The sequence below is a fragment of the Aedes albopictus genome, chromosome 1 (genome assembly GCF_035046485.1).
Source record: "Aedes albopictus strain Foshan chromosome 1, AalbF5, whole genome shotgun sequence".
NCBI classification, from domain to species: Eukaryota; Metazoa; Arthropoda; class Insecta; order Diptera; family Culicidae; genus Aedes; species Aedes albopictus.
The window spans coordinates 80,560,337-80,575,397 of NC_085136.1; the positions used below are offsets into that span (position 1 = coordinate 80,560,337).

The following is a 15,061-nucleotide window of genomic DNA, read 5'->3' on the forward strand; positions in this document are numbered from 1 at the left end:
CATAATGCAATGCACGATTAAGGTCAAAATTGGACTGTTCTTTCAAATAGTACATACCTACCGCAAAACGGGGTAACATTGTTCGGCTATCGAACGACATGTAATTTACAAAAATTGAATTTCATAAACATTGAAGTAAATCAATTTTTCCTTAACTGTGTTTTGTAACGGAATGAGATACATTGTAAAACATTCATGCTTGGCATGAATACTAGATAAAATTTGAGCTTCCACTGCATAACTTCAATACGATATCTTAGAGCTGGATTTTATACACAAAACTTTTATGAAAATACTCTAATTTTAATGAAAAATAGTAGTCTACCAATTCCTAAAGCCATTGCCGTAGGCGTTCTTCGCGGTTTGGGGGATTTTAATCCTAAAATAACTCAAAAAGTACTTAGCTTGTAAGAATTTGGACAACATATTAGGATTCAGAGATTCCAACTTTAGTAAGTAAGGGTATTTTTCATCAAAAACGAACATTGATCAATGACATTATCAATGTTGAGCATGAGCATAGATGACCGTACAATTCGTAGTTGCTACTCCGTGATTGACCAGAACAATCAAAATTGCACAAGGAATCAACAAACGGAGCTTGGGAGTAACTACCGTCTCAATGTGCACAGTTCGAGAATTCCAAACTTTATTAGTCAATAACGGCGCCGGCCACGTCCTTACGGTCATCGAGGAAGGAAAGGAATGTTAGTGTGACGTACGTTGCCACTAGAGACCGAGATCACCTCATCTTCTCCACGACTGTCACGGGAAGGAGTTTTTGTTAGTGGGGAGGGGGAGTCACATGATTTGGATTCACTTTGGTAAGTGATGTGATTCATGCAACCTTTACTTGAGTCAAAACATTTATTCATTTTGACTAAAATATTACAAATGTCGACACCGAAGATGACGAACCATTCAATTTTTTGTGTAAATGCAAAAAATGAAAGAAACATATTTATTATCAACTAAGTGTGCATTGGGAACTAGCGCCGACACATGACGTGACGAACTTTTCAATATTTGTTAGATAAATACACAAAAACCAGAGCAGAATTGTATACATCCTTTAGCATTAATTATTATGATAAAATGGAGCGAGCTCACCAATAAACATCCTTCGAAGTGTCCAGTGCGTATGTGCTGCATCATCTTCCACTAACTGGCCTCTTCTCCGAAATCACACTGAACCGCTACAACTACACACGGGTACGACGATGTGCACATTCAAATTGATGATGACGACGACGCCGGCCGGTCCGATTGAAAAAAGCGACCTCTTCACTTTGCCTCCAAAATCACACTAAACCGTCCCGTACGAAGATGAGCACAGCCAAATCGGCGACGACGACGACGCGGCCCGAATGAAAAAAAAACGGCTTTTTCACTTTGCCTCCAAAATCACACACTGATCAATGACATTATCAATGTTACCCCAAATCAACAAAATCAAAAACTTGATTAAAAAGCTTATTTAAACATATTTTAAAGTTTCACAATACTTTTTCGAGTAGCCTAACACATACTCAGAAGACAAATACTTAAAAATATAAAACATGTAACGTTTGCTTTAACAAGAAAATTATTCAAGAAAGATCGAAAAATCTGATCAATGTTACCCCGGATTACGGTACAGCATAACAGGTTTGCACACGGGTCTATTAAGTTAAAGCAAGAAATGTTATTCAATTGGCTTGGCAAAAGTTGAGCATGGTCAATGTGCAACACTCTTGTTCGAAAAGCTGTAGCAAGTCAGATGAATGGTAGTGTATCAGTTCGCTTTTATTTGGACAATTTCAATTGTCTTCCTACAGCTTACTTGCATCATATAAACCTACCATTATGGAGATGTTTAGCGGCCAAACTGCTAACTCTTTCATTAGAGATTTTTCTTTTTTTTTCATCAAAAGCCGTTATTTTGAATTACATTTCATGGACGGATCAACTCCATAGGACATTTGTTGACCTGGAACATCCCCGGTTTTGGAGGCAAGCTATGAGAACAATTTGAATGCTACACTATACTTTCCAGCTTTCTAACTGTACTTTTACAATGATCAATTTCATTAAGTATTCTATTTTGTTTTTTTTTTAATAATCATAGTTATTTGATAAGTTGTCCTTTACCAGTTATTGCATATTGCTTCTATGATACACCATTCTCATAATATTGGGAAAACCTATCACACAAATCATCCTCCCTCAGACTGGCAATCGATATTGCTGTCTATGGCTTGGCAATATAAAAACAATAAAACATGCATGGTTTAACACAAATAATGTCCAGCCAGGGCCAGATTAAAGGTGGGAACGGTATCTGGTATCAGTAGGTCGGCTCCAGAGGTACGTTCTGCTCCATTTGGGAAATTTGTGCCATCGCCATGAACACAGGGCATTGTAATAACGCATAAAGCGTAAAGAAAGCCTACAGCTCTTTTCCACAGTAGATCAAGAACAACATAACGTCCCGAAGATTCAGGATTCTGAAGTCAGTTTCACTAAATAAGTATTTACCGGGTACTCGGAAACGCAGTTATGCAAAAACTGGACAGCTACATATCAGATAACACGAAGTTCCATATTCGGATTCACAGCTATCACATGTAAATGAATCAGCTTGCTGAATATTCGCCATGTGATAGCTGAGTCGGCAGTGACCAGTCAATGCTTTACCAGCATGCTGCAATTCTGTTTTGACAGATTTGTAAGATACTTCGGAATCATCCGTGTAACATACGATGAAATCTATGAATGAAATAAAATTATAAAGCAATTGTAAGATCTTTTGGACCAAGGACAACTTTGTCTCAAGAGTCAGATAAAGATTCTTCATCAGACACGTGCCAATTAGTCATCTCATGACTAATTCTGCTAGAGAAAAGTGTTGTATCTAACACTTCCTCTCTAGCAGATGTCATGAAGGTTGGATGGTTACCTATGTTAAGTAATCCAAGATCTGTACCACTTAAGTACTCCATCAAACTGGAGCCCCTCAAATTTATGTCAGAGCTGCCCCAGATGATATGAGCAATAGCATCACTACCAACAATTAGCGGAAGGTCTTTTGAAGTGCAGTATGCGATGACTTGCTTGAAAGCATCCGTAGGGGATGGTTCATCATGCGGTAAATAAACCGAACAATAGACATATTTTCTGTTAAACTTTCCATCGGATACATCAATTGTGACATCACATACATCTCGGGTGGTCAATTCAGAGCCGAGTGTAGTAACGATTGCGTTGTTGACAAGAACACAGGCTCGAGGCATGACACGCGAGTTTGCCATTTTATTTTTACTGTAAGTAGTAAACACTAGGTTCACAAGATTTCCTAGATAGAAATCTCGCTTACGAAAATAAGATTTTTGGACTAAAGCAACTTGGGCTGTATCATTTTGCATAAGTCTACAAAGATTGATCGTTGCTGTTCTTTTGTACTGAAGATTGATCTGAACTATCCTAACCATAGCCACTACCCAAAATAGACAAGGTTAAACTCTTTACAAAGCACAAAAAGAACAGCAGCGATACAATCAGATCGGTATCGATTGGAAGACGCCAAAATGTGATATACAAATAACAGGGAAAAACGAAAAGGAATGAAAAGAAATTCCAGAAGAATCCTGACAAAAATTCCGGACGAATCCTAACAGGTATTCCGAAGGAATCGCAGCAGCAATACCGAAGAAATCTTAACATATACTCAGAAGAAATCCAAGCAGAAATTTCTGAAGAATCCTAACAGGAGTTCCGGGGTAATCCTGACAAAGATCCCGGGGTTGCAATGCTGTTTTTCTGTTACGAATGCTTTTTTATCACTCAAAATAATACCGTCGTTGGGGGTGACGATGGATCAGAGGGGCTAGATTGGGTCAAAATATTATCTAGAATACTTCATCAACTATTTCGAGTCTTCGTCGTAGTTGCCAGCAGTTCCTGTCGAATTGTCTAATAAGGTTTCTGGAGGAATTAGTTATTTTTTGATGAATCATCGAAAAAATAAATTAAAATAAAATGCCACTTTTAAGGCTCGCCGAAACATCACACATTTAGGAGGATTGATACTATTTAGAATCTCAAACTCATATATTATTAATAAGGAAACTTTTAGTGGCTACGCAGTCTTTATTCTTAAAACGGGTTTATTGTTTACCCAACGTATCGGCACTTAGGGATGGTGCCTTCATCAGGGGGAAAATAATGTTCTCGTTTTGTCTCTAGTGTTTCGGCTAACTTTAACTGTCTTGATTTTAGTTTTTTGGTACATGACTGAGTAACACTTGGTGAACCTACGTGGGCTTTTTACTAATAGGGCACTGCATTGTTTTGATTTTGTATGGGATTTTGACGTTTCGTGGCCTTGTTGTTTACAAAATTTCTGTAAGAGTGAAAGAGAAGGAGAGATTTTCATGCAGTGCCCTATGGCGCCCCTTAAAAGCATTATTAATAAGTAGTATCAACCTTAACCTTCCGTAACTCGCGCGGTTGACTACCTGCGTCAGCACCACGCTAATGCTGAGTACAAAAAGCGAGATTTTTTCAACGTGTTGTACAAAATACAACAGCGCGATCGCTCGTGGGTTAACCAGAACTTTATTAGCTTGCTTTGTTGTCAATGCGGAACACATTCGGTTCCCTTGACCCATGACCCATTCACCTCTCGAAGGGAATCGAATCGAAAATAATCAAGTTTCCATTGAACAAATATGTCAATGCGTCTTCATTGAAAATTAACCACCCTCCCCTTCAAAGAGGTTAAAATTTTAAGTTACGATCATTAACCCTAGTGGATGTTGAGGTCAATATGACCCAGACAAGCACGCTGGACGTGTGCCACACCGTTGTGGTGCGAAAACCTAACATGAGGGTTAATGGTGGCTGAAATTCAAATGCAACATTTAAAAGTTGTTTAACAAACTTCAACAAATGTTCGGTTGTATTAGCTCTTTTAGGTGGAGTTATCTCTTCCTATGTACCTAAGTTTTTATTCGCCATGGTTACATTATATTTTAAATAGGTTCACTAGCAAAGATCATTATAATTAACAAATCTTCTTGGATAAGCGACTTTGAATACTGAGACACATTTTAGCCCATCTAAAGGTTAGTTTCCACTTCGTACGTACCTACTGCGCAATAAGATAGGACAAGTAATGGTCAAGTAATGATTCCGCTTGAAAATTACTTGAGCAGCTCGCAGATGGCAAGTAAGGAAAACAGTGTAGCACTCGTAACGCCTCCCGTGCAAATCAAATGCGGCTGTCACTTTTCTGCGCGGAAAAATAGTCCGTGCTATTATTCCGTAAGGAAAAGTAACGTTTCTTCCTACATTCGATCAGTTCTCGAAATTACTTGCGTAACAAGGAGGAATTTTACTTGAGCGCTCTACTTGAGAACAGGAAACTTAGCTTAAGGGTGAGATTGGGTCAATTATCAATCATTTGTAGTTTACATTAAAAAAACATATAAGGGGCTGTCCATAAACCACGTGGTCATGAGGGAGGGGGGGGGGGGGTTCGGCCAATGACCATTTTGTATGGACGAATAAAAAATTTTGTATGGACTAATGACCACGCAGGGGGGGGGGTTGAGAAGTCCCAAAAAAATGACCACGTGGTTTATGGACAGCCTCTAATGTTGTATTATATTGCTAAACCATCCTGACAACATATAAGAGTATAAAGTGATTCGTAAATTAGTTGAAAATGTCACCAACAGCCTTACCAATAATTTATTAGAAATATTTGAAAACAAATGTTGAATATTTAAACATTTTAATAAATAATTTAAATTTCTTTTAGAAATATTTAACATTTTATTCCTGGAAGTACTCCATCAATTTATGAAAAAAAGGAATGGCAGTTCTGATTTGCTAAAAACAGTCGTTGAACTTTTATTTAACTCTCAAAGATTAATCAAATTTAAAAGTTAGAACACCTCCTAAATATTTCAAAATGTGAAAACTGTGGAAAATTTTTCTGAAGTTTTTTTTGTTTTTGTGCAAATATAATCTTTCCCACAATGCTCATGAAATGGGTAAATTGATGTCACCATCACAGAAAATGACAAATTTTGGCTCAACGCTAAGTAGATTGCAGTTTTTTGAAGTACAGTTTTTGAAGTTTCAAGTACTCTTAGAATTTCCTTCCGTGACTTGCGCGGTTGGCCACCACTACCAGCACCACGCTACAAAAGCGAGATTTTTTCAACGTGTTGTACAAAATACAGCGCGATCGCTCGAGGGATAATATACCCAAGTAGTTATCTTCATGTTTGTACAAATATCGGGGAGGAAGTGCGTGGAATATGTCAAACACATACAGTTAACAAATTTGCAATTTTTAAATTATGCATGCTTTTAAATTTATTGACAAGATTCCTTTAAAAACAGAGCGTCAAATTCCGTCCAAACAGTTGGTGATTTTTGGGGTATATCTTTCCCACAATGCTCAAAATAAGAATTTTGAAAAACGGAGTTGAGTGATACGTTATGTGTACATAACTGCTAACAAGAATTATCATTTTCCGGATTTTTCATCGTACAAATTTTATTCGCAACAAGTTATATGGCTGCCACAAGAATTTCAAAACAATATTGTCAGATTTCTTGAAACGTAAACACCGCGTGGTCGTTGAAATGATTCAAAAAGGGGCTTTGCACAAAAGTTCACGCGGTCTATCGTTTTCGAAAGGACAATCTTTGTATTTGTAATCGGCTGATACTCAAGAACTGTTATTTATAAAAATAAGTGGCTTCTAAAATCATCTTTTCATTCATCTTTATGATCACGAAATTAGTTCTTAGGGAACAGTATGCCCCGAGCAGTCTTGTAAACATTTGTCACTTTTCACTACCTTCATTTCAGTTCAGCAGTCGGGTGTCAGCTTGTTTTGTTACATTCATGCGCCTATTACACACGTTACATTCATGCGCCTATTATACGACACACATATGGCCAATACAGCTGTCATTGTGGAAGAAGACAGGAATAGCAAAATCCGAATCGTTTCCCGAAGGCGCAATCGTGGTCAAGTGCATTCGTTTGACATTTTTGTTTCGTACGGTAGTTTGATTGCTTGTGGTACGAATGGCAAAGACTATGATCTTTAACAAGACTGGCCCCGAGTCCTATCTAAAATACACAACTGGGACCAAATTCCAGATGTAACTCATGTTAGAAAACAACCTAGCAATGTGTTCTTGCGTTGGCTTACCATATCAAGTTGTTAGAGACTTCAGATTTCTAATAAAATGCCAGATTCATAGACTTATCGCCAAAACATTGGACCAGGAAACTTATTTCCTATGAAAAAACATGTTCAAATTCAAACATGAACTCCTGGTATGACAACTACAACTACTCTTACATGAAGTACAACTCTTGCCACCGATCGTAGCGAAAACCAGTTATTTTTATATTTTATAATTCCTGAGCATCAATCAATTCAAAAAAAGTTGGTCCTGGGGCTTTGAGGGTTAAACAAAAAACTCGAAGTGCCTCTCGTAGAAAGGAACTTTGTTAAAGCCTCGACAGTTTAGCAGATCCTTTGAATTTATGATAACCTCGTGTAGAAACTGTTATAAATCTATAATCTATGTAATATAAACCTTCAAATCGTCTTGACAGAGGGTTTGAACATACTTTTGTAAGCAGATCCACTACATATAAGGAATTTTTACGTTCTCTTAATTAAAAAAAAACATATATGAATTGATAACAAGGACACTGTTTTCGTAATCCTCACGTGTCCTTTGTATGTTTTTGGAAGTTTTATTTTGATGTATTCTGAGATCTTTTACAGCTCTGTTGATACATTCGCACCAATTGTTTGTGTATCTTATGAAAGAAATGATATCCACCAATATAATATGACAACTTAAGTTACGCTGACAAAAAAGCACTCAGATAATAATGCTGGAAGTATTTATGAAGTACACTGTACATAAAAGCTCATATACAGGTTACACGGTGTCAAAATCTCGATTATTATCGAACATTCATGTACCTCGGATTTTTCTTCGAAAATGATTAGTATGTGGGCTATATATTCATAATCAGAGAACTAGAAAATATTTCATCGGCGAAAGTTTTCCAATCATTTTGTATGGACGTTTTTTGGGCTAAAATAGTAATTATTGATGTTTAGTATGGGATATAGCCAAAAACTCAGCTAACTCAAATTTTCCCCGATAGAATATTTTCAAATTTCGCATTTATACATTATCGTCGAAATTCTAACATTCTATGAAGAAAAATCCTAGGTACATGAAAGTTCGATAATAATCAAAATTTTGACACCGTAGGTTATGTTCCTGTTCCTGTGTTCATGCTGTAATACCACACATAGATTTTCTACCAATTGACATGATTTTTGGAATACGGTAAGATACGCACAGTATCTAGCCATGTACAAAAAATCGTATCAATTGGTTTGAAAGTGACTGAGTTACAGCAGCAAGTGCCCAAAATAGGTGCTCCTGCCCAAATGGTCACAGACACTAGTATTTATCAAGTATGAACTTCTGCCCCGCATTACTCTATTCATTACTTTTCATTTTAAGTGCTGTGAAAGCAAGGTCGATCTGTCTCTAGATCACGGGTTCCCAACCGGTGGTCCGCGGCCCCATGGGGGGCCGTAAAGCCAGTCCAGGAAAGCCGCGGCGTTACGAAAAAAAATGTTGATTTTTTATTCTATTTTGTGCAAATTATAGGGTGGGGCGGGGCAAGATGGGTCGCGGGGCAAGTTGGGTCAGTGCCATTTTCTGGCGCATTACTCATGTTTTGATTATGTTAATAATTTTGTTAGATGACCAGCATGAATATACAAAAGTTTGGGGCATTGATTGAAAAATTATTCACTCTCATTGGAAATAAAAAATAAAATGTTTTTTTGCCATTTTTCTTATGCGATACATTCCATATATTCTCCATATAAACGGCCGCGGGGCAAGATGGGTCACCTTCAATTTTGAACGTATTTTTGGAGCATTCAAAAGTTATTCATTTTTTATTACAAGACTATCTCATAAATGACTTCAATCAAGCGGAATGAACGCTCAAAATTATAACATAAAATTATGATATTTTTTTAGTAAAAACATCGATTTTCAAGTCGCTTCAGGACCACTCAAATCGTAAAGTTTTTTATATTCCAAATAAATTTATAAAATGTTTACCAGTAGCTCTTGTTTACTCAGTATGGATATGGAGCATATTTGAATGCGGAACAAATCTTATATTTTGACGTTTTTCGTTGAGAAAATGTTAATTACTTAAAAGGTGACCCATCTTGCCCCGCACTTTTTTCACGGCACAAAATCGATCACTTTTTAAAACTGCTTGTTTAACATCATATTTTGTATTTAATGAACTTTTCATCGACTTTTAGCATAGCTAACTAGTGTATTAAAGAGTAGCGGACGAATGCAAACCAATCCGATTTGTATTTACGAAGTTATGGTGATCCATCCTTATGCGACCCATCTTGCCCCGCCCCACCCTACCAATTTTCAATTTTGTATGCCACCGTCCCTAAAAGTCGCAATTTGAGAAACAAATTTTCAGTATTTATTCCATATTCTTTTCAAAACATTTTCGTTGGGCCTCAGATTTTTTGACAATTTTTAAAGGGGGTCGCTACCTCAAAAAGGTTGGGAACCCCTGGTCAAGATCATGGCTGTATAACGTACGGCCCGCGGAAAGCATCCTGCAGCATGAATGCAAAAAAAAATAATGGCATTTAATCCATTTTTTTCCTTTCCAAATAGAGCATAATTTAGCGGAAAATTTTAAATAAAAAATATGGTTTAGTTTTAAAGCTATTTATAAGTTTTATTTTCAATTTCTTACAGATTCCGCTTGAAAAGCATCAAATTTTTGAACTAAACACAAGTTTTTTTGTGAATTTTAGAGTTGTTTTTATATCGGCCAGCATATATTTAATTTTTACTAGCAGATCCCAATATCATTTATTGATAACAACTGTGAAAACCATTGAATTTTTTGACGAACTGAAAAAAAATCCTAAAAAAATAAGCTGCCATATGTCTTTTTCGCAATTGTGCTTCTAATTTGGCCACTCCCATAAGAAATACACGCGATTGACCAAAACAGATTCCATATTAAGGAATATGCCTAGAACTGACGCAGTGTTTCAATTTTAGCCAGTTTAAAATGAAAACACTTTATTTGAGCTTAGTTTTTTTTCCTTTTTCAAAAAAAAAAGGTTGATTGAAAATTTCAATTCAACATAATGATAGTTTCCACAAAATTGCTGTTTGTTTTTTGAAAAAAAAATTTCCTTTAGACTGGCTAAAACCAGTGCACGTACTTCTTCTTCTTCATCATCATCATCTTCATGGCTCCAGTTCCCACTGGTACTTGGCCGGCCTCTTTTCAACTTAGTGTTCTTTGAGCACTACCACAATTAATAACTGAGAAGGCTACTCTTTATATTCCGATTTCTAGCTTTGTTAATCTAGAAAAATCGGAAATAGAAAATATGCGCCAGATAAAACTTTTTCATGTTTTACGGTTTTTGACCACTTTTTGTTTACACTAATGTGACAAACCAGACATGCAACATAAAAAGTTTGTTTGCACACATACAGTTATAAGTAATGGCTCAATTATTAAAACAATTTACATCACATAAAATAATGATTAAACAGATGAAAAAAATATGCAAAACTGTTATTCTTCAACAGCACAAATGTGCTGGTTCGTCACGAAAGGGATATATTCTGACTATAAAATCGATCCTTCGATATTTTGCGGATGCAAGCATTGAGATATTTGTGTTGAAAATTTCAACCATTTCCTTCGACAATTTAAAAAATTACAGCGTCGGCAAGCTAGAATAAATGTTGTACAAATTGAATATTCTAATATTTTACTCTTTCAATGCCACAGCAAAAAATACTACGCCTATTCCTTTGAAGCGTTACAGGACAAATAAGATCATTTCATAAGCATTGAGTAATTTTAATCTTTTACAATGTTATTGACTTGTTTGCGAATTTAAATTATTGTAGACACAGGTATTATGAGACTCATAAAAAGACTGTGAAAAAAATAAGTAGGAAGGTGCGTTTCCGTCTGTTTTTTTTCCGAAATTATAATATTACAGTTTAATTATTCCATACAAAGTTATCCTACCTTAATATGTATGAAAATGGAGATCACCAATTCCGCTTAAATGATATAATGGACGATTCGCATAATACAATTTCATGTAGTACAAGTAGCATTTCGAATAAGGCATGTAATTTTCATTTCTCAGATTCAACCTTTTTTTCATTATTTTCCATCAACTTTTCTAATGGTAGTAAAGCTACTCCACCTTTACCCTGAAACCAGTTTCATTATGCAAAACCGGATTCAATCAATATCTACAACATCTAATCAATCAAGTAATCTTAACATGTATGAATAAACCTCAGTATTTTTTTTTAATGAATGCTAAGTGTACTGTATTGTTGTTACCATTTCAAAACAGTTTCAGAGCCAAGTGAAAATTACAATTAGTAAACTTGATGCTTCAGTAATGTTCCTAATTCATGATAACTTTGTCTAAGATTGTGTTTATTTACTTTAAATCTAAAGAATGGATTAACTGCTTGCTGAAATTTTTCAATTTTTTTGAAAAGGGCGCAGCAATGATCATAATTTTTGTTTCAACATCAAAACATGAAAGCGACACGTTGAATGAAGTAATTTGAGTTGGAAAGCATCATGATTATAAATTCTGCTTTGAACAAGATGTACCGAAAAAATAGAAGAAATTATGTAGGTATTAGGTAAAGGGGCCCATATAGCCGAGGCGGTAAACGCACGGGTATTCAGCATGACCATGCTGAGGGTGACGGGTTCGATTCCCGGTCGGTCCAGGATCTTTTCGTAAAGGAAATTTCCTTGACTTCCTTGGGCATAGAGTATCTTCGTGCCTGCCACACGATATACACATGCAAAATGGTCATTGGCAGAGGAAGCTCTCAGTTAATAACTGCGGAAGTGCTCATAGAACACTGAGCTGAGAAGCAGGCTTAGTCCCAGTGAGGACGTTACGCCAAGAAGAGGAGAGGAGGTAAAAGTTGCGGAAACCCTTAACTCTTTGACTGTTTTTCATTCATGTAGGTGAAATCCCCATAACTCACCTTTACTGTATGTCCAACGTTCCGACGGAAACTGTTCTCAACGATGCACAAAATCACTCTTTTCCACAGTCACTTGGCAATTTTCAGCCAACCCCGGAAGTATTCGTACACTAAGAACCTGACTTTGGTTGTTTGGTTTTTCAGCCACAACAAATCTCTTTTAATATTTCATCAACTGGGGATTCACTTTTTCTCCGCCGGATTCAAACCACGAAAACCATCAATCGGATCGGTTAGCTAATTGGCTTTCACCTCAGCTCTTAATCCACTAGCGCTCAAACACTCAGGGTACGACCGACCGTAGTCTGCAAGCGAGGGATGAGGACACCAACCGACGACGACAACGACGGAACACCATCCGTCAAAGCCGAAGCGTGCGCCGGAAAATCTCACTCGCCTTATGATGATGCTGGCATGTGAATGTTTTGAACAATTCTTAATCACTTAAGCCCGATTTCACACACCGCGATCCGCGAACCAAAAGCACTTCTTTCACTTTTCAACTTTTCCTGTTTTCGAAGATTCTCGGTTCGGAACACTTCTGGTACGAGAAGGTCGAACAACTTCCGCCGCTTCGCGCTCGCCCACTCACAACTCACTCGATGAAGACGACGACGACGCCGGGGCAGCCACAGCCCGAAAATCCGGGATTTAGTGCGTGAAAATCACCGCCGTTAGTTTTTTCCTCCTCTACTTTTTCCGTGTGTCTCTTCGATGGTAACAGGAAGGAAGGCTGACCACACCGTCCCGAGACGACAACGACGACGTTGCCCCCGATCGACCGACGTGTCGACGACGTCGATATACCACCTCAGCTCAGCTGGCGCTGTTCCGACTCCTCTTCATCAAACTTTATTGCTTAAATCCTTAATACCGAAAAGTTAATTCTCCTAAAAACTTATTATTATTTGCCCGGACTTAGTTGGCCGAGCCGCGACGATCCGAGAAGGGATTTAGTGTTCTTAGGAGGTCTAGTCCTCGCACACCGACACCGAAAGCCGTTCCGTAGCCAAGTGCCAGCTCGAGAGCTCCGACTTGTCAGTGGAAGGCCCCTCTTTCTTTTTTTTTTTTCTTTTCGGTCGGACGACTCACTCACAACATATATTTGGATTGCTCGCTTGCTTGCTTGCTGGCGTAGTGTAGTATTGCGCGCGTAGATATACGAGGGGACTGGGTTGGTTGAACCATTCGCAGTGAACGAACGACGCACACTAACGGGACCAGCAACCTCGCTCACTCGCTCTACCACAGTCGGGATTCGACGTGGCCGTCTCTGTCCCGCACCCCGTAAATGTTATTATTGTCGTCGTCGTTTGTTGCGCTGTTATCTATCCGTTGACAACACAGTAGTGCTTGCTCTCCCGTATCCGTCCGGTAGACCAGCTCCGACCGAACAGACGCATCGACGCACTCAATCTATCCAGTTCAGCTCGACAACCAACCGTGCGTCCGTCGAATACGAAAACCGCTCGCTCGCTCGCTCGATACATCCATCCACAAGTCACCCGAAATCCCGACGACCCGTCAAACTTTCCACCGGACCAAACCGAACCGAACCGGACATTGGCCAACAATCAAATGCGGCTTAAACCGCCGGAAATACGGTTCAGCTACGAACAGAGTACCTACAAGAGTTGCAGCATCATCTGTTTTGGGTTTAGCACGCCATAGACTGGGGCATCCTAGTCCCCCATCGGAAAATCTGCCCACACCACAAGCTCGCTTTTCCGACCACCACCGTTTCGATAGCAGGCATTCTCTCTTTTCCCGGATAGAGCACGGGAGCGGCTCACTAGTTCTATCCCGTTTGCACCACAACAGCAGTGTTGGGACACTCTGTAACATGTGCTTGCTCACATTCAAAATAATATTACGCGCACGTACACCATTGAAGTCGAAAATGGTTGTTTTCTCTCCCGCTCTCCGAAACAAACAGACCATCTCGAGTTTTGGAGGAAAACGTGGACGTGATTTGAGGATGGCACTTTTCTGGTGCTTCTGATGTTTGGTACATATTGGGAAACTCCATACTCGTGATAGTTGAGCGGGCACGTCCCAAGGGCCTCGGCATGATGGTCTCGCTTCATTCATAGAACGGAAAGCATTGAGGATAGTTATACAGGTATTGATTCATTCTCAAAGTAACTTGACATTTAGCTGAAACTCAAACTAAACATTAAATCAATAGTTTACGCCAACCACACTATCCTTATCCTCAAAAAAAAAAATTACTCTCGATCATGTCTTGATATTGAAGGGACTATCGAATGAAGAACCAATTTGCAATGTACACTAGATTGAAATAACGTCCGTAACTTGGAAAACCCGACAACAAACAGATGTCATTTCGCATTCCCAGAATATTTTGTACCAACAAAATGAATGTTTCAAAATTCGTTGATTTCTTTCGGCGAAAAAAGACTTTCCAAATCGTTTTGGCATAACGATTCGGCCTACTTCATTCAGCCATCATCAGATACAAAACGTTATGCCAAAACGATTTGGAAAGTCTTTTTTCACCGAAAAAAAATCAACACATTTCGAAACATAAAACTCAACGGTGACTAAAACCCCTCAACGAAATGAAGCCTAGTAACCTGTGAGAATAGGCATATCGACATAGGGAGATTAGGAGCATAATGGACACCCCAAGCAATTGAGTGAGTAGGTTTTTTTTTCTTGTTGGGGACATAGTACCACTGCGACCATTAATTTGATCTATTGTGGTGTCATCCTCTTTATTTTTGTCGTACTGAAAAGACTCATCACTATGGAGAAATGATCATCCTCACAGCTATTGGCGTGTTTCCCAATCAGGTACTGCATTTCGTGTGAAATCCAATACCTGCTTGGGATGAGAGGCCCAGATTTCCTAAGGCTCCATCAAGCCCTTATCAAGGTA

The 15,061-nt window shown here is 38.3% G+C and overlaps 1 long non-coding RNA gene across 1 annotated transcript in view; it reads right to left on the minus strand.

Moving 5' to 3' along the window:
• Positions 1 to 13,414, minus strand: part of LOC134285027 (uncharacterized) — a 77,633-nt gene extending 64,219 nt beyond the window's left edge. Inside the window, exon 1 of the long non-coding RNA XR_009996089.1 lies at positions 12,160 to 13,414. This is a non-coding gene — a long non-coding RNA (uncharacterized LOC134285027). The remainder of the gene's footprint in view (positions 1 to 12,159) is intronic.
• Between the last annotated feature and the right edge of the window lie 1,647 nt (positions 13,415 to 15,061).